The following is a 20,166-nucleotide window of genomic DNA, read 5'->3' on the forward strand; positions in this document are numbered from 1 at the left end:
CTGTGAGTTTGATGGGTTTACCTTTGTATGTTATTTGTTTTTTCTCTCTTACAGCCTTCAATATTCTTTCCTTAGTTTCTGAACTTCTTGTTTTAATGATGATATGTCATGGGGTAGTTCTACTTTGATCTGGTCTGTTTGGTGTCCTTGAGGCCTCTTGCATCTGTATGGGAATATCTTTCTCTAGATTTGGGATATTTTCCGTTATTATTTTGTTAAATATATTACGCATTCCCTTCGCTTGCACCTCTTCTCCTTCTTTGTTGCCCATGATTCTCAAGTTTGGTCTTTTGATGGAGTCAGTGAGTTTTTGCATTTTCTTTTCACAGGTCTTGAGTTGTTTAATTAATAGTTCTTCGGTTTTTCCTTTAATTACCATTTCATCTTCAAGTTCTGAGATTCTGTCTTCTGTTTGTTCTATTCTGCTGGATTGGCCTTCTGTTTTGTTTTGCTGTTCTGTTTCGTTCTTTTTTCTGAGGTTTTCCATATCCTGGCTGTTTTCCTCTTTAATGTTGTCTATTTTTGTCCTGAGTTCATTTATCTGTTTATTCATCATGTTCTCTCTTTCACTTTGGTGTTTATACAGTGCTTCTATGGTTTCCTTTATTTCTTCTTTTGTTTTTTCAAATTCTCTATTTTTGTCATCTTGGAATTTCTTGAGTGTCTCCTGTACATTTTGGTTGACCCTATCCAGTATCATCTCTATAAAATTCTCATTGAGTACCTGTAGTATGTCTTCTTTTAAGTTATTCTTGTGGGCTTCATTGGGTCCTTTGGCATAGTTTATCTTCATTTTGTTGCAGTCTGGATCTGAGTACCTGTTTTCTTCATTCCCCTCTGGTTCCTGTACTAATTTTTTGCTGTGGGGAAACTGGTTTCCCTGTTTTTTCTGTCTTCCCATCATTGTCTTTGGTGTTGTTACTGTCCCTGTACTGTGTGCAATTAAGTATTTTTTAGCTTGTAATAATAACAATGGTAATATTTAGAATGGCAGGGTGAGCTGAGATGGAAAGCAAGAAGTTAAGGAAATGGGAAAAACAAATACACAGACTGGAAGCAGAAAACAGAACAAGGTGTCAGACAAGAAGATTTCAAAGGTATAAACAGGGAGCTTTAGTGTACTAATCGACAGTAAGCTGAACAGACATTAGAGAGACAGAGAGAGGATTGAAAATCAAAAATAAAAAAATAAAGATAAGAATAAAAATAAAAAATAAGTAAATGAAAGAAAAATCTATTTATAAAAATGTATTAAAATAAAATGAAAAAATAGAAAATTTAAAAAAACTAAAAAACCTTCAAATGCAGTGAAGTCTAAATCTCCAGTCCTGGAGATGGTGCCTCAGATGTTGTTCTGTAGTTGTCGCATCAAAGGGGACGCATAAAGAAGAACAAAACTACACACACATGCACAAAAAAAACCCACCAAGTGTCCCAAGTTCAAATGCAATACAGTTTCAGTAAGTTTTTCAGCTTGCAGGTGTAATTCGGTTGTTCTCTCATCAAAGGTAGGGAGACAAAGGAAAAAAAAAAAGAGTGGAGACAGTTCTGAGAATGGGATCTGCAGCTGTGGCTTGCCTGCCTGCTGCTGTCAGCCTGCTGTTGCTGGAGGCATTATTTATGGAGATCTCTGGGGTGAGCTTAGCACTCACCTGGTCCTGCAGGCGTTGTTTACTCAGATTTCTCCTGTGCGTGAGCCTCTGCTACAAGCTTTCCCCTTTTCAAGCACTGGGAAAGGTGACACTGCACCTGCATTCTCAGGCCTGGTCCATGTCTTCCCAAGCCGTCTGGGCGCCGGCGACTGGCGGCCCGGGAGCCCTCCTTGTTTCTCTGTTTAACGTGAAGTGGAGATGCTCTGCGCAGGCTGGAGGTGTGGAGGGGTCAAAGTTATGCCTTTTCTCAGTGATTTTGCCTGCAAAGTGTGTCTCCAGTATCTCTCCAAGATTTCACTATAGGAGGCTCGCTTTCTGCTTCCTCCCTCTAGCCGCCATCCTTATGGTCATGCTGGTATGTTCAAGAAATCCCTCTCTGAGTCTTCCTCAAAACAGGAATAACACTGGGCGCAAGGAAGAGGTGATCCTTGAAATGTCTGTGGAAGGCAGCCTGTGCAGGTGCTCAATGATCCCATTGAACCTGCTTCAGAAGTGGTGATCAAACATCCATATCAGCTTTAAATTTTTTTTAAAAATAGTTAACTTTCACTTATTATTTTATAGATACAAAAAAAAAATCTAACAAGATCACCAGTGACCTCTAGGCTGCTAAATCCTATGGACATTTTTCAGGCTTTATTTCTCCACTGCTTCAACCTGTTACTAACTTCCGTTCCCTTTCTGGAAATACTCTCTTCCCTTGCTCTGGGACACACACACACCTTCAGTGACTCCTGTCTTTCACCTATTTCTTGTCAGGGTCATGTGCAACTCCCTCTTCTGCCAGTCCCATAAATATTGCTACACCTCAGAGATGAATGCATACTTCTCTTCTCTCTTTCCTCTGCAGGTTCGTCTCACTGCTGTGACTTTGTCATCTAGGGAAAACAGCTCATCCCCAAATGTGTATCTCTGGCCATGAACCTTCCCAGGGCTCCTTATAATGGCACATTGGACACTTCCACTTGAATATCTCAACTTGTCTGACTCCATTTATCTCTGATGTCTTCCCTGTCAGAATGAGGATCTTATACCCAAGTCAAAAACCTGAGCATTATGTTTAATCCATCACTTTCCCTCAACTCCACCTCCAAACTTCTTGTAAATTTATTTCTTTAATATTTCTGAAATATGTACACTTCTCTCCATTTCCTCCATCATTCTCTTGGCTTGGTCCTTAGCATTTCTGCCAATGGCCTCCACCTTCCATTCCCAACACTTTCTAATCAAATCCCCATACCCTGAGCCCACCACTTTCTAAAGTAAAAACTGGTCATATGACTTTCCAGCTGAAATCCCTAATACGGCCTGTCAGACACCTCAGGATCCAACCCCAGCCATTTTCTCAGAATCTCTCTCCATGTTCTCTCCTGTTTCCAGGCCTACCCACATGTTGGTTCCTATTTCTGAAATACCTATCTTTTTTGGCCCCTTCATTTCAACCACAGATATGCATCATTCTGCCTTAGCTAAAAAAGAATATTTGCATTTCTTATATGCTTCCTTGGCATTTGTACTTACCATGATCTTTGCAACTTTGATTTATTCAACATTGTATCTTTAGTGTCTACTGTGGTAAATACTTATAGAATTGTCAGATACATAACAATTGTGGGTGTTGACCCCCTTCTTCTCTCAATTTCCATTTATACATCTCAGACCAGTTCCTGAGAAATGACTCATCCAGTAATATGAGAGAGTCACTGCCTACTCAAAAAAAAAAAAATCACATATATCAAAGTTACAAAATCAGTTGTGCCAAGGATTAGGTGGATTATTTAAAAGCTAGAGTTCAGTAAGGAAATGATATCAAATTTGTTTTCCTATCTTCCGGTAAGGTAGATTCCAAATTCCTTTAAAAAAATACTTGTCAGTAGTTTTTCTCCAACAAAATCTATGCTTCTAACTGAACATCACACCCAGATTGATTTTCTATTAGTTCTCTCTTTCCCTACAAGCTGGCAAATGATCAGGGTTTGCCACTTTCTTGGTCAATTTTCAAACACTAGACTTGAAATCAAGTAAAAACTCAGGCTTTTACTAACAAAATGAACCTCAGCTGAGATTTTGCTCATTAAGGCAAAGGATATAGATATATGTAAGCTATGTTGAGTTTCAAGGCATCTACAAAATATCATCATCAGTTATTTGCTTATACTCTCTCTTCAACAAAATTAGAGATAAGGGAAAAATAGTTTCTGCCTGGTAGTGAGGGGGTAAGGGGGGAGTGTGTGGGGGGGTGTTAAAGGAGGGAGAAATGACCCAAACATTGTATGCACATAAGAATAAAAGAAAAAAATCATCAGTTATATCCTCTTCAGATGAGGAGAGCATGATTCTTATAGTTAAGAGGCTGAGCACTGTTAGAAAGATCCAAGTCTCTAACATCAGCCTCTTACCTGTAGGATTATGGGTAAGTCACTAAAGACTCCTAGCTTTAATTTCCATACGAGATTATATCACTTTGGAAACATTTTTAATAACATAAAAGAGGTAATACTCCCCAAGAGCTTACAAATAGGTAATTATACAAATAAGTATTAGCTACCTCTAATAATATTGTTACCATTCTTTCCTCTTATATTCTACATGTCAGGCAGAGTCCAGTGGAGTCAGCAAGGGTGGAGAGAACAACTCTTGGTTCTTTATGCTCTGATGTTCTTAGTAAGCACTGTAAGACTACCCACCACAGTGAGATAACCCAACCATACTTCCACACTTCCCTGGGAGGATGGCGCACCATATGCAGCCTCAATGCCAAAACATTTGATTCAAAGAGAAGAGGATGACCTGCCAAAACACCAACAACTACGCTTCCTACAACACGTGCATTTATCTGACAGGTGTCTCTCTTAGCAACACTGACCAGGCCAGCAGTAACTTGAACAGAGGTCCAGCTGGCAACATATGCATTTTCATCATTTTACAGTTTCTCACAGGTGCTGGAGTGGGTAGGATAACTCAGTGTTTTCTAATGTTTTGATAATTTTAACTGCTGTCTTTCCCATGGGCCAATTTTATTTTGGACATATTTCTAATGTTTAATATTTGACAACTTGAAAACATGGGTAGGAAAAATAAAAATGTCATCCTAAAAACTGATCTTCCACACATGTAATTATACAGCTGGCTTCATCCCAATTATCATTAATTTCTTTTCCCTTGAGCCATTTTTCTCACCTACATTATCACTGCAATGTTTAGCAAAATATCACAAAAACTGCTGCTAAGCATTTTCAACAATCTGGGTTTAATACTACAGTGTGTTTAAATAAGACAAACATTTTTTTTCACTTTTTGCCAAAGTGAAAAACTACAAAAATATAATAATTATTTGTTCTCATCAGTAGCTACGGCTGGCCCACTTGTTCTTCATCTGTGTTACTTCTAGACTACAAACAGATGGCTGACTTAAGAATCAGGTGATTTTAACATCTACCCTCACAAGCAGAAAGGTGGCATAGCACATCTAAGTAGAAAACTTACACATTCTAGGTGTAATTTATAAGTAACTTTTATTTGGGAATTGAAAAAAGTTTAAAACAAAATAGAATTTGAATCACTGCCATTATAAAGCTGCTATTTCAAATGTAAGAAAATTAAGGAACCAATAATTATAAGATATACATATACATACACACACTCACTGTCCATTTCATTAGTCAAAACTCAGCGGAAAAGTCCCCTCGTATAATCATCATCACCACCACCATCATTGTCGTAAATAGTGGTTATAACCACAAGGGTTAAGAGCATGAGTTCTAAGTTAGTATGGACCTAGGTTCAAATCCCTGCTTCTTCCCTTCATAGCTGTATGACCTGGGACAAGTTGCTTAACTTTTCTGAGCTTCCATTTTTTTTTCATCTAGGGGTATGATACACACTTAACAAATGTACCCTGTTTGTTACTTACTAGTCATTCATAAAATAAATTTTTATTTTCAATGACACACAATAGTTATACATATTTATGGGGTATGGTGTGACATTCCAATACAGATAAACAATATGTAATGATCATATGAGAGTAGGTGGCATAGCTAAATCTCAGACATTGATTATTGCTTTGTGTTAGGAACATCTAAAATCCTCTCTACTAGCTATTTTGAAAAAGTCAATTTTCAAACATAAAAGTATGCCAAAGTCTGTCCCATCTTAAACCAACCAACCAGCTCTGTCCATCCATCTTTCTCTAGCTACTATTCCCTTTTTCTTCTCTTCCAAATCTTACCTCCTGTTAAGTGTTCACTCCATTGTAATCTTGCTTCTGCTTCTTCTAAAACTGCTCTCTCTAGCCACTTGTCATTGCTAAGCCTAAACACTTCTCATTCCTCATCCATCCTCTTTCACCTCCTTAGACTGTTTGACCCTGTAGGTCATGTTGTCCTCAAGACTCTTTACTCCTTTGATTTCCGAGATAACCCCCTCTCCCAATTTTCATTCCTACTTTATTATGCTTGCTCCTTCTGATTTCCTATAAACTCTCTTCCTCAACATGCTTAGCTGTCAGCATGATAACAGAAAGAACTTCAAGCTCTTTCAAGTTCAAGACACATGACCCTTTGTGATCTGGTCCTTGCTTGTTTCTGCAGACTCAGTTCCTACAATTAATCACATATAATTCTGTCCCTCTCCTCCCTGCCCCATCATGCCACTGACCTACTTCAGGTTCCTGGAATGCATCATGCTGCATCCTGTTTCTTCAGCTGTCCATGTGATACCACTTTTTGCTATGTTTTTCTCCTCCCTCCACTTCTTGTGTATTTGTCCTTCAGAACCCAGCTCAAGCATCACTTTATGCTCCAGCCATTTCAGCAAGTCTCCTCATGAACCTGCCCAAGTCACAGAATCATGAGCAAATACATAATAGTTATTTGGTTTTTTGTTGTTTTGATGTTGCTGTTGTGTTGTTTTGTTATGTTTTTTGCTGTATTGGGGATTCAACTGGGGGCCTCCAGCGCTTGCCTAGCAAGCACTCTACCACTTGAGCTATGCCTTGGCAGCCCTTTTTGTTTGTTTATTTTTGTTCTGAGATATGCCCTCACTAACTTCATCTGGGCTGGACTCAAACTTTTGATCATCCTGCCTCCACATCCTGAGTAGATGGAATTACAGGTATGTGCCACCATGTACATGCTCCTTAAGTTTTCAGTGGTTTGTTAGGCAGCAGTAGACACACAAAATATGATCCAAATCACTAGATTTTAAACTCCTCAAAGGCAGAATCATGTTTCCCTGAACGCTGTGTTCAAATCCATACATTCCCTGGCTCATGAAGCTCCCATGAATGAACTAATCAACCAACAAATCAATCATGGCTCTCTAAACTTAGTCTTTTCCCCTTATTTTAACTTTTTTTTTCTGAACCAAACATAAGGAAGCCAACAAAATGGGATAAAGGGACAGATATTGAAAAGAACTAATGCTGTATAAATTCATGTCCACAGAGGGGCCTTCTAATCTAAAATTCCAATTCTGATCTGCTTCTATACCTACAATCTTATTTTTATTCCCACTACATATATCTTTTAAAGTATGTCCCCCTCTACTTTGTCATATTGAACTTCTACAAACCTGCAAGACTAATTTTATTGTTCTGGCTATATTAGTGCAATTGTTCTTTCTCTATTTTTAGTTATCTTTGATTCCTCCCTCCATCTTCCCATCTCCTCATCAACATATCCATTCTCTAGTTCTCACTAATTTGTTTTGGCAGGGTTTTTTTACAACATTTATCTCTTGCTTTAAAACTGTCCTGTCCCCATCTTAATTCAGACTCTTATTACCCCATTTCTGTATTACCATAATAGCTTTCTAAGTGTCTTAAAATGTTTAAATACCTTACAATTAAAATGCTGCACTGAAAGCAGTATAGCTACATTTCTAAGTGAGTCCAACCAAAAGCCCTTTTGTAAATTAAACATTTAATGTCATGCTAATTAGGTGTTTAAAAGTGAAAAAAAATGGTATGATTATTCCAATAGATATTATTCACTTCCAAAAAGAAATTATATTAATTATAAGGAAAGTAAACATATCTTAAAAAATGAATTTTGTGAAGTGACTAAATAGTAGAGCCTGTTGTTTTATGAGTTTTATTCATGAGCAATGCTAAAAGAATAGGTGGTAGATGACAACTGCAATAAGGAAGCAATTTAAACTTGTTTTCTTATTCTTAAAACCAAAATGAAATAAGTAGGCAAAAGGAAAAGGAGCAAAAAGCAAGTTGGAACTCCATCTCTTTGGTATACATGTGTTCAATCTTAGTTAATAGGATAGGGAATTCATTATCCATATCAAGAGGAAATGGACAAACATTTTAGGCCTGATAAGATTTTTTTCTTTATGCATCAAATTCTTTAAAGAATACCCAACTGCAAGGCATTCTTCATCATGGAAGTTTGGAGAAAGGATTTACCCATATGCTAAAATCTATCAAAGCTATTCATGATTATGTACTAACAGAAGCTAACCCCAATTAGCCTTTTTCAATCAAGGGATTATCTTTCATGTACAAATTAATGCACATCTTGATTTTAAGCTATGGTGAATTATTTGTTTTGTGGGAACATGAAAGTCATTTTGATGTCCAGAACAGGAAAAAAAAGTAATTCTAATTAAGCAAATCCCATAATGTTACAATCTTATCTATGAAACAGCTATGAGATAACAGTAGCTGTTTGTGAACCAAGGATTGTAATAACAATAAAGGTCACCTAAACTTATCAATCCCTAATGAAATGTCATATTTTTCAGTCACTGTAAGGATGTATACGAATGATAATTCTATACCCATGAAGTATCTGCCTTTATTCTAGGTGCTATGGGGCTTATACTTTTCAGGCAGCTGCCACCCCTTTGAACTAACTTGCTAGAAATATAGTGGAAATATAAAGTGAACAAGGAGGAATTAAGAGCAGGAACCAATAAATTCATCAGGACGACACCACACAAATACAGACAAAACAATAAAAAGGAGTTTGAGGACCAGTACAAGGTGATTTTCTGCTTCATTCAAGTGTTGTTTATATCTAGATTACCACTGAGGTATTTATTAATTTATAAAATAGATACTCCAAAACCTCTGCTTATTCCCATCCCTGGGTCAATCTTGACAACTAAATTGCCAAACAGAAAGCATGTCCACCTTGACCCAAGATAGCTGCTGAAGAGCTGAGATGGAGGTTGGAGAAATTCCGAATCAATTTCCTCTTCCAACTTCAATATTTAGCACTCCACCCATCTTCACAATTCACTACAGCCCTGTGGTTGGCTGATTAATAATTACAGAGGAGTGAGGATTTGTTGAATACCCTATAACGAGTTGTAGGAAGATCCCCTGTCCCTCTCTGCTCTTCTTTATTGCACCTGCCCACTAGCTCTTCCACTTTCCACTATGAGTTAAAACAGCATGAGGTCCTCAGCAGAAGCCAAGCAGATACCAGTTCTTGGACCTCCAGAACTGTGACCTAAATAAACTTCTTTCATCAATTACTCAATCTCTGGTATTCTGTTATAGCAATGAAAAAAAGACTTACACAACCTGAAAGGTAGAGAATGCAGAAGTCTACCTCTGGTACAATGCACAAGACCAAACTGGAAGTAAAGTTGCAGGAAAGAAGGAAGCATTCATGGATAGAATAACAGGACGCTAACTCAAATATCAGCAACCAAAAGGGAAATTATTTAAAGGACATCATTGCACTAAAAGAGAACTGGGTCTTCTTTTCCTTTTCACAACAGTGAAAAGGAGAATGAATGGAGGGTGTAGCATGCTCATGCTTTGTGGTCTACCCTGGCTGTGGCAGATGGGATGGGCAGCATAGATGGAAAACTAAGAACTGGATGTTGGATGAGTTAAGAGGTTCCTGTGGTCAGACAGAAGATCAACATAGTCTAGACAAGGACATTCAAGTAATGTCACATGGGAGGGAGGTGTTCTATGCTTGCTCTAATTAAAGTGTTTTTGTTGTATATATGGATGTCATTTGTGGGAAAGAAGATGGGTTGATGGATGTATTGAAGAAGCACCAGAACTGTGAAAGTTCTTCTAGTTTCTTACCTTTGACATTTTCAGAAGAGTTCTAGGAAAAACATGTTCATCTCTCATTACATGTAGACATAAAATGGCAAAATAACTAAACTGCACTAGACCAGAGAGTTCTAGGGAAACCTCTCTAAGACATGGATCAACAGTGCTCTTTTTGCACCAGAAATTGTTGAAAAGACAGTAAGTAGGCCCAGACTGCCAGGGTTTTCAAAGCTTTGTCCTATCTCACAGGAGTTTCCTATTGCTTCCAGACATCCCAGGACATCAAGAGAGTTCTACGCTCTCTTCTGGTTTGCTTCCCAATCACATAAACCTTTTTTCCCTTAAGTAAAATTCACTGATCTCCCAAACTGACATATGGATCTGAGCTCTCCTCCACCGGCTCATTTAAGAAAATGCACACACACACACACATAAGCTAAGAACCTAGAATCAAGTTTCAGAGCAATGGTAGACAGATGTAGAGGGAAATCACAGGAAGGGATGTAGCCTTTTCCCACAGATGGGGTTTAGGTCAAGAACCTGAGATTGGCCACTGAAAATCATAGAAAATCCCCAAAGTTGAAACAGAGACTTCTTTAGTATTTATATTTCCTTGATGTTAGTATACTTATAACAACATTTACCATTGCCCAATCCCTTGTAACCATTTAACATGTTTTCAAATAACCATTTATTTAGCATCTCCCTAAGGACATGGCCTCAAAGTGTAGTAAAAAAGATGCCCTTGCAGAGCCACTCCCAGCCAATCCATGGCCTCTGGAGGACCATATCCCTCTGGGTAGGTGAAGTCCCATGACCCCACAGCTTGGTAACCCACAGCCTTTCCTCCTGGCAGACATAGTCTTGCATCAAGAGCACAAGGCTTGGCAAGTGCTCTGGCCAGATTTCAGATCCTTCACATCCTCTGCATACAACACGGAATAGAAGCAGCTCAGCAACCCAGGTTCTGCCATCTGTCTTGCATCTATCTATACATGACTCCTACTGACCACCCTTATCATCCGAGCTCTGGTTCCTCAGGTCCTGGGAGTGTCTTGACATTTGCCCTTGGCCTGCTGGCCGTGAACTCCCAAGCCATGCCCTTAGCATGCAAGGACTCATGAGTTACAGCCTCTTGGTTCTGACTCCTGGTCATTCAGCTCTGTTTCTGACAAGAGAGAAAACGCACAGGCCAAAAAAGCTAATTATAACTTCTACTTATCAAGGGTGATAGTGTCCAGACAGAGGGATAGCTTGTACCATCTTTAACTGTTCTGAGCATGAAGATCCCAAACTGCTTGAAATGGTGAAAACAATCTGTTCTTCACATCATCTAAATGAAACACTTGCTGTTCTGATCTCACACCTTTAGGAGGTGACCAGCTTTTGAGATATATGGGAATGTTGGTAGCAAGAACGCAGACAATTCCATACACCAAAAGCACTTACAACTAAAAACAGAAGATCCACATCACCCTATTTCTCTTTTGAGGTTGTTACCATGAACTGAATGTGTAACTTGCAGGCTGAAGTGCACAACACACAGAAAGGGTAAAAAAGCCATATAAAATTCTATACTTCTGAGAGTCAAGAGGGTTTTGTGAAGAAAGGCTAGGGTGGGGCTAGAGAAGGAGACTCTTCTTCTTTTCTACCACTGTTGATAGGGCCAGGCTTGAATGGAGCCAGAAGCCGCCACAGAAGATGTTACATCCTTTCAGGGGCATGTACTCTTTCCACGAGGCAGGGGGACAGGGGAGGGTGGGCACCACAGAGACACTAAAACTACAAATAGGATGACATTATAAAGATAAAGAAAAATTCTGTCAAAGAGGTAGGTTTTCTATAGTTATCTACAAAGACCCAAATACTTCCTCTTTAAAGAGAATAAAGCACTATTGGAAGCACCAACCAAAAATTTCTTGTCTGAAAACTCAGCACTAGAAATATTTTCCCAGCCTCCTTCAAGTAGGTAGCACAACAAAGTTTGTTCCCACTAAAAACCAATATTCCAATATTAGTTTAGCTAGCTCCTACAGTGTGAATTCTGAATTCTGGCCAAAGAGTTACCACCAATTCAATTCTTTTCAGTTCAGTGACATTTTTGTAAAAGCATTTTTCTCTTGTGTATCCTTCACTTCACTCCAATCCTTCCCTTTGGCACCTCTAGGGATGGTTTTAGCAATCTGCTGGTTATGTGGATCTGTTTTCCCTCTCTCACATCTTCTGTGTCTTTACCATGGGCACCACAGCACAAAATCTGTAACCCTAGCACTTGGGAGGCTGATGTAGGAAGATAGAGATAACCATGCCTGGGTTATGTAGTAAGTTCTAGGCCATGCTGGACTCTCAAAAAAAGTTTCTTTGTAGTTAAGCAAGGCTGTCATTTCCTCTCACAGCACCTATAGAACAATTTGTCTATCAAATAGTAAAAGACTGTCCTTGGGATTCACATTCTTATCTTAAGAACAACACTGTTTTCAGTTCAGGTACTTCAAGGCTTACATTAAGTGGGATTTTATGCATGGTGTTGGTTTATAAATTACAACGTTATCACACAATTGTGCTGAGATGGAACAGTGATTCTCATTCTTAGTGTATTGTTTTAATGAATATTGCTGGTGAGGCAGGAGACCCCTCTCCAATGGGTGCACAAGGACTTTGCATATGGCTCAGCATTTCTCTATCTCGTATGATCCTTCTACTGGCTGTGTAACACTCCTTCTCTCCCTCCATGTGACCAGAGTGCCTCTCAAATTTATCTATCCTTACTGACCTGCCTCCCTAGAGAGCTCATCTCATGCTCAACCTTTTTGCCAGGAATGGGTCTCATGCTCGAAGTCTGTGGAGGAATATCAACATATCCATCTCAGGGATAATTCTTTTCCTACATAAAAACTGCATTTGTATATATATCTTAATTATTCATCAGGTAATTTAAGATTTGAATTTTTAAAATTTCTGGGACCAAACCGTTTTTTAAAAATTTAGGTTAGATTACAGTCAGTTATCTTAAAAAGCAATTTCTGCTCAACAAATCTCAAACTGTAGCCTTTCAAGATTGTGATTCATTTTTCTTATTTTATTTTATGCCCTGGCATATAAACTGGGTTGTGTCTAGTTTAAAACTAGTATTAGTGGACCGTCCCTGTCATTTCTAGTATGGAGGCATTCCATCCTAAAACTAGATCACTGTGGGAAATTCCTGTATGCCAGTAGGAAATAATGGATTTCAGAATATTCCTGTGGTCAATCATTAATCTATATTTAGATATATAACAGGAAGTCTGATGCATTAGCCAAAGCCATATTTAGTTATGAGGCCAACATAGGAATTCTGAAAGAGATGAGACAGAATTAAGGACAGGTTACTATAACTGACCATGGAGAAAAGGTCTTGAAAGGAGCAGAGGAGGAAAATATGTTTCATAGAGAGAAGAGAAAGAAGCTAAGATTTCCCGTTTTGCTCCCCAAAGCTGACTCCACGTGAGGATGGGATACAGGAATGCCCACACTTCCTGCAGAGAGCCTGGCCCAGGATTCCTAAAGAGTGCAGAGCTCTCCAGTGGAGCCCACAAGGTTAGAATCCCCAAAATGTGAGTACCCATAAAAGGTTCTACTCTTCCACTTCATGTCCATCTACAGCTCTAACAGTTACCTTCCTTTGTAAGCCAATTTTCACAAAGAAATAAAGTTCTTGTTACTTTCTTACTGTATGAAAGTAATTAGAAAAACACAAAACTGCATTGAAATATTAATATTGAGAGGCCACTCACTAAGTTTTGAAATGTGCACCATTCCAATTTGTGCCTTAGACAAACAACAAATTAATACATGTTCTTGTTCTCTGAGCAGGGTTATTAGTCACTATAACTACAAATGTGAAATTTTACATGACCAACATCTAATGTACATAGATATCCAAACACAAATGTACACATGTAATTAACAAAACAGTGAGGAAGAGAATTCTTGATGCAATGAGGGCTTTTAATACCATGGTGCAGAGCATAAACTTGTTGCTTTGCAACCAACAGCACTAAATACACTCTCACATAAGTGAAAAAGTTCATGAAAAAATTTTTATCTTTGTCATGACACATTTAAACATTAATGACAGAATAGTGCACAGTACACAAAAGCCAAGAATTATTTAGAGGAAAGTATAATGAATCAGTAAACTGGTTAAATAACTCCCCATCATCAGAAAAGCAAAATAATAACATAAAGTAAAACAATCACACAGCATGATTCTCCTTCCTTCGTCCTTTGAAGAAACTACACATAGGTATAGCTGAGAAGTAAATGTAAGGAAATAAATTAAATCTTAATTAAAATTCCTACTTTGATAACTCTTCCAGAACTCCCAGTGTTAAATGTGTGTATACAGTGATTAAAATGTTCTTATTACACAGTTTTCCTTACGTATTCGATTTCCAACGTTACAAAACCATAGTTTTACCTAGTGTTCTACCACTTTCCTATCTTTTGAACAATTCAGCATTTTATAATATACAAAGCTTCTAAATTCTGTCAGCTTGTCTATTGTATATTCTTCATTGTAATAGATTTTGCACAAAAAGTTTTATGAAAAGTATGCATGCATAAAAAATTGAAGTTTATGTTCAGCGACTAAGAGACTCTAAACAATTGCAATTTTAAAACACTTAAATCTTCAAACAATGCTTGATAGCACCATTAGTCTAAATGGAAAAATATTAAAAATAGATTTCATTAAGAGCATGCTATTCTTTATTTAAAATGTTAACTTTTTTTTTTACTGATGTGCTGGGTAGGGGTGTATTATGGAATTTACAGAAGTCCTTACAATATTCAAATATATCATACTTGAATTCACCCCCTCTACCACTCTCCTTCATTCTCCTTCCCCCCATTCCTGGAATAGTTTCAAGAGATGTCGTTTTTCCATTTATATACATGTGTACATAGTAATTGCACCATACTCACCCTCCACCATTTCCCCACCTCTTCCCCTCTCCCACAATTACCAACTTGCCCAAGCAGGACCTGTTCTGCTCTCCTGTTCTCTGATTTTGTACAAGAAAAAAAGAATTGAAAAATGACATTTTTGCTTGTTTAAGATAGCTATACAACAGAGATTTCCTTGTGGCACCTCCATGTATGTTATAGCCTGATTTGGTTAATCTCTTAAATTTTATATTTTTCTTCTTTTTACCATAGTCCCTTTCTTGTGGTGGTTTCAGCCAGTTTAAAAATCCTATATTCAGCTGGACACTGCAATCCTAGCTACACAGGAGGCAGAGCTCAGGAGGATTGTGGTTTGAAGCCAGACCAGGCAAATAGTTCATGAGACCCTATCTAAAAAACTCCTTCACAAAAACAGGGCTGGTGGAGTGGCTCAAGGTGAAGGCGCTGAGTTCAAGCCCCAGTACTACAAAAAAAGAAAAAAAAATCCTATATTCATTCTTGTAGAGAGAGTACATCAACCATATTCCCCTTCTTAACATCCTTCTTTTACCCTCCCTCTCTCATATGTGAGCTTGACCTGTTTTTCATAGTATTGCTGTATTTGTCTTAGATCTATATTCTACATATGAAAAAACCATGTGGCTTTTGGCTTTCTGAGCCTGGCTAACTTCACTGAAGATGATGTTCTCCAGTTCCATCCATTTACCTGCAAACAAAATTGCATTCTTTTTTTGTGGCTGAGTAAAATTCCTTTGTCTATAAGTACCACATAAAATGTTAACTTTTTAAAATTGTTTAAACATGTATGTTTTTAAATACTTTCGAGGAACAACATAATAGTAACTCCAACACTAACAGAAACAAAGAAAACTGCTACTGGAGTTTATATTTTCCTCTTTGTGAATCTCCAGCTACCCATTTCATGCACTCGAGCCCTAATTCTCTAATAAACAGAGAAACACAGAGGAGGTTGCAGCCCAATTTCACAAGAAAAGTTTAAGACTGAGAAAGCCCATGCAATTACAGGATCAAGAGAAAAGCAAATTAACAAAGCCTCAGCTCTTATGTGTAAACACTAGAGTAGCAACCAGCAGTTGGTATTTGTAATACATAGAGCCAAGAGACCCTCTTTCTTTAATGTAATGACTGTGGACCTTAAGGACTGGAATGCTAAGTCAAAATCATGCAGGCTTACCCCACTAATCCTCTGTTCTGGTTCAATAGTGTAATCTTTACCTTGTGTCTATATTTATGTATTTATCTGACAGAAGAACTTAATCTATAAACCTTCTTGACCAACATCAACTTGGCACCAGCTCATCCTGTTAATTAACTGTTAACAGATTCTTCTAGATATGACTGCTACATGGATATTTTATTTCCTGTTAATTAGTAATTATGCACTGGCAAGAAAAACAGTGTTTCTTTCCAATTATCCCAGAATTCAGTGATTATTTAAACTTAGCTAATTAGCATTAGAGGTCTGTACATCTTCTGGGCAAATTATGTTTGATAATCCCTATTAAAATATACATGGTGGTTGTTGACTTGTAGCAAAAAAAAAAAAAGTGACAGTTCAAAGGGTATTAGATACAGCACAAGGCAAATGGGGGCCCATTAAAATTTCCCCAACTGCTCTAATGAGAATGCTGAGGGTCATTTCTGCCTAGTTTACCATCTGTTTGGTTTCTGGCATGTGGCTCTGGTGTGAAGAAAGTATCCTGAAGCCCTTTTGGCTCACCACAGAGTAATCCAGGGGTCTGAAGCAATTTCAGTAGTTTATAAGGTGCCACAGTAAAGTCAGAAGCTTTTACACATGTAGAATGAAACACTTTTAAGTGTAAAAATGATGCCATATAACGAAAAGGGTCCTGGTTTGTTTGTTTGCTGTCTGGGTCTTAACTAGGAAGTCACTGCCTGTCTCAGTGCAAATTATATTTATTTTTAATGTACACCTAACTATTGAAAGGCAGTTAATTTTCAGTCATTGTAACCTTTGGGTTATTGTATAAAAGATACTAGAATTCATATACATGTTTCTGCAAGTTTCTCTTTAAGCATTCTGGCCTATGCAAACAAAAAAACCAGGACCCTTTTCTAGTGTATTGAGTATTGGTTGTCTCTTTGGCTGTGCAAAGGCAAAAGCCCCTTTACACATGAAACAAAGTGTTTTTTCACCTTTTTAATTTTAAGAAATTATTATTTTAAAGTTATATAAGTAATTCTTTACTATCAAAAACTTAGAAAATATGAACAGTATTAAATGTTTTAAGATTAAACCAACCTTACAATCCAGGAACTAAAACAATTAATCTAGTTGTGATGTATTATTATTCTTTAAAACAATACTTGAAAAACCAGCTCTGCAAGATGTAAACAGATGTTCATTTTTGGGGGGAAGAACTTCATGCTAACATAAATCTTTGCAAAAATGCTCACTATAAACTATTCTTAAAAATTCACAATACGCAAAAATATATTAAACTTATGACTCAACAATAAAAAGCAGATAACCCAATTAAAATGGTTTATTGACTTGAACAGATATTTCTCCAAAGAAGATATGTAACTGAGCAATGAGCACATGGAAAGCTGTTCAGTCATCAGTCACTAGCAAAATGAAACCCAACCATAACAAGATGTCATTTCACACCTACTAGGAAAGCTATATTTAGAAAACAAACCAACAACAGAGACTTACAAGTGTTGACAAGGATGTGAAAAACTGGAACTTGCATACACTATTGGTAGGAATGGAAAGCAGTACAGATGCTATGGAAAATAGCTTGGCAGTTCATCAAAAAGTTAAGCAGGATTACCATAAAACCTCACAATTCACTCCTAGGCATTTACCCAAGAGAATGTAAAACATATGGTCACACATTGAACTCGTACATGAGAGTTCCTAAAAACATTCCAGAGTGGAAACAACCTCAATGTCCATTAACAGACTGAGTAGATAATGTGAACTATGCATAAAATGGAATATTATGCAGCCATAAGTAAGAATGAAATGCTAATACATGCTTCAATGTGGATAAACCTTGAAAATATATAATAAAAGAAGTCAAAAGGCCACATATTGTATGATGGCCTGGAACTGTCCAATTAAGCAAATTCAGAAACACAAAATACATAAGTGGTTTGCCAAAAGATGAGATGAGGGGGATTTGGGCCTGTTAATGAATACAAGATTTTTTCCTAGGGTGATGCTGAAGTGCTTTCAAACTAGTGGTGATGGTTGCATAACTCAATGAATCACATTAAGAGTCATGAATTATACAAAATGGTGAATGTTATATTGTGAATTGTGTTTCAAGACAAAAACATATTACAGACTATAAGGCACTGCTTTTATTTATACTGCAATACTCTTTTTCCACATAGGACCTATTAATGCATTATAAGACACTGATGTTTACAAGGAGTAAAGTGTGGGAAAAACTGTAATTAACACAATATTTTAAAATTTGTTCTAAGATGTAGCTGATCTCAGCTCCTTGTTGAAAAGAAGACAAGAAGAAAGGGAATTGTGGGAAAGGCTAGGGATAAACTTCATCAGTCTTACAATTATTCTAGAGTTGGTTATTCGTCCATTGTGTAGAAACAGAAAGCCAAACCCCAACAGAATTTTTCTTTTATCATTAACAGATTTTTCTCTATTTTTGTTATTACTGTTGGAAATGCTATCAGATCATATAGGTTTAAAAATATTCTTTTTAAAGTCAGGTTTAAGAAGATTCTTCTTTCAATGTGAACAACGTTTAACAAAGAAAAGAAAGGATAAACAAACATTTCCCCAGAATATGATCTCTAATAACTGCATTTATTTTACTTTTAATTCACTATTTAGTGGAGTTCATATGGAGGGGAACTTTTCTGAAACAGAACCAGAAATAACAAAATTAACTAGATAATAGCAACAATATGGTTCTGATGTAGGAAGAAGAGCAGAAGGGAAGCTTCAATCTGAACTTTTACCAAAATATTAGCAATTTCTGCTATTTTGTTTTCCAAAATGGCAACTCCCACGCTAACAAGTATCTTTCCATTCAGACATCCAGAGTCCTGAAAACAGTAATTTAGCTGTGTGCTTGCCTCAGAGAACAGCCTACACGTCTAGTAGGCTAAATGCAAAACTGAGCATCAGAGGGTTTACAACAGCAGAGAAGAACAAAAACAGCCCCGCATTTGGTGAAGTGCCTTTATTGTACTCTTGTGTCTATTTTCAAATTCTATGCCACATCCAGAACTATTTCCTAGGAGACGCCAAGAATTTACTTTCACTGTTTTTTCTGATATTTCAAAGATAACCATCAAAATAGTTTCTAGAAATTAATAACATTATCCTAAAATTATTTTAAGTTTTCATTAGATTTAATGGCCAGGAAAGAAGCAGCTAAATCTAACCCAGTATTTATAAATCAGTTACAGTGAACATGGAACATAAACTTGTTTATTGTTATCTGGAAACCAAGAAAGAACTAGGAAATCTCAAGAGTAAACTGCATTACAAGTAAAATGACTGTGATGCCACAGTTAACCTTTGAAGTTTATCCCCTGAAGCATATATTTGGATTCTGTCTCCTGTTAAAATGGACAGTCTGGTACACTCTGAGAAGTGTTACTACTAAGAAATTGGCCTCTCTTATCAGCAAAAACCCATGATTCCTCAGTATTTTTTAATTATTATTTGAAAAAGAAAGAGAGAAGTATTCCCAATTCTCTTAAAAACTCTGGCATGTGAGAAAGTGCCCACGTAATGACCTACTGCTCTGTCCTCCTTTGTTCTCTGCTCAGTCAAAAGGGCTAATGGCTTCTTAACAACAGAAACCAGGTTACAAGACAGAAGACGCTTTCCACAAATAAACTTTAACACTAACAGGCAAAATTAAAACATTCTCAAAAATCATAACTTAATGTATAGTGGTAATTTCTACCAGAACCTGCTATAAAAATGTACATTTCTGATGCTCCTATTTATGAATAGTCAGCCCATTTGCTAAGATTCTGATCACATTCATTTGTGCAGGAGCAAGGAAGAGAAAAGATCTAGAATTATTCTTTCTTAAGATGTATTCTTAAAGTGCCTACTGTACTTTCCAAGTATATATCTTACCAGAGATAAACTAAATTCCTTTTTCTACACTGTGGAGTGTCCAAAGAAAACTGACCAGTGATTATTAAAGAACCAGGAAATGGATGAATCCTATGCAGAATATAACTTTCTATTTAAAAGAAGAAACTAAGTGACTTAGTTAATTTTTAACAAACATTTACCATTTTCAACTACTTGGAGTTAAAATAAGGAATGCACCTTTATACAAGGCAATGCTCCTGAATCACCTCATTTGACATCATTTTAGAATATGTCCTCAAGGAATTAGTTGTAGGGTTCTCATTTCTGGAAAGATAGAAGAGATAAAACAAGAATGTAACTATGACATATCATTAAGACAGTCACCTGCCCTAAGTTAAAAGTCTGGACAGAACAACCTCTTGGAGTTCTTTCTATCTTCTTGATTCTACAGAAGA

The 20,166-nt window shown here is 37.1% G+C and overlaps 1 protein-coding gene across 2 annotated transcripts in view; it reads right to left on the minus strand.

The window, feature by feature from the left end:
• Positions 1-20,166, minus strand: part of Reln (reelin) — a 450,273-nt gene that overhangs the window by 348,642 nt on the left and 81,465 nt on the right. The window lies entirely within an intron of this gene.

This window comes from Castor canadensis, chromosome 2 (assembly GCF_047511655.1).
Source record: "Castor canadensis chromosome 2, mCasCan1.hap1v2, whole genome shotgun sequence".
NCBI lineage: Eukaryota > Metazoa > Chordata > Mammalia > Rodentia > Castoridae > Castor > Castor canadensis.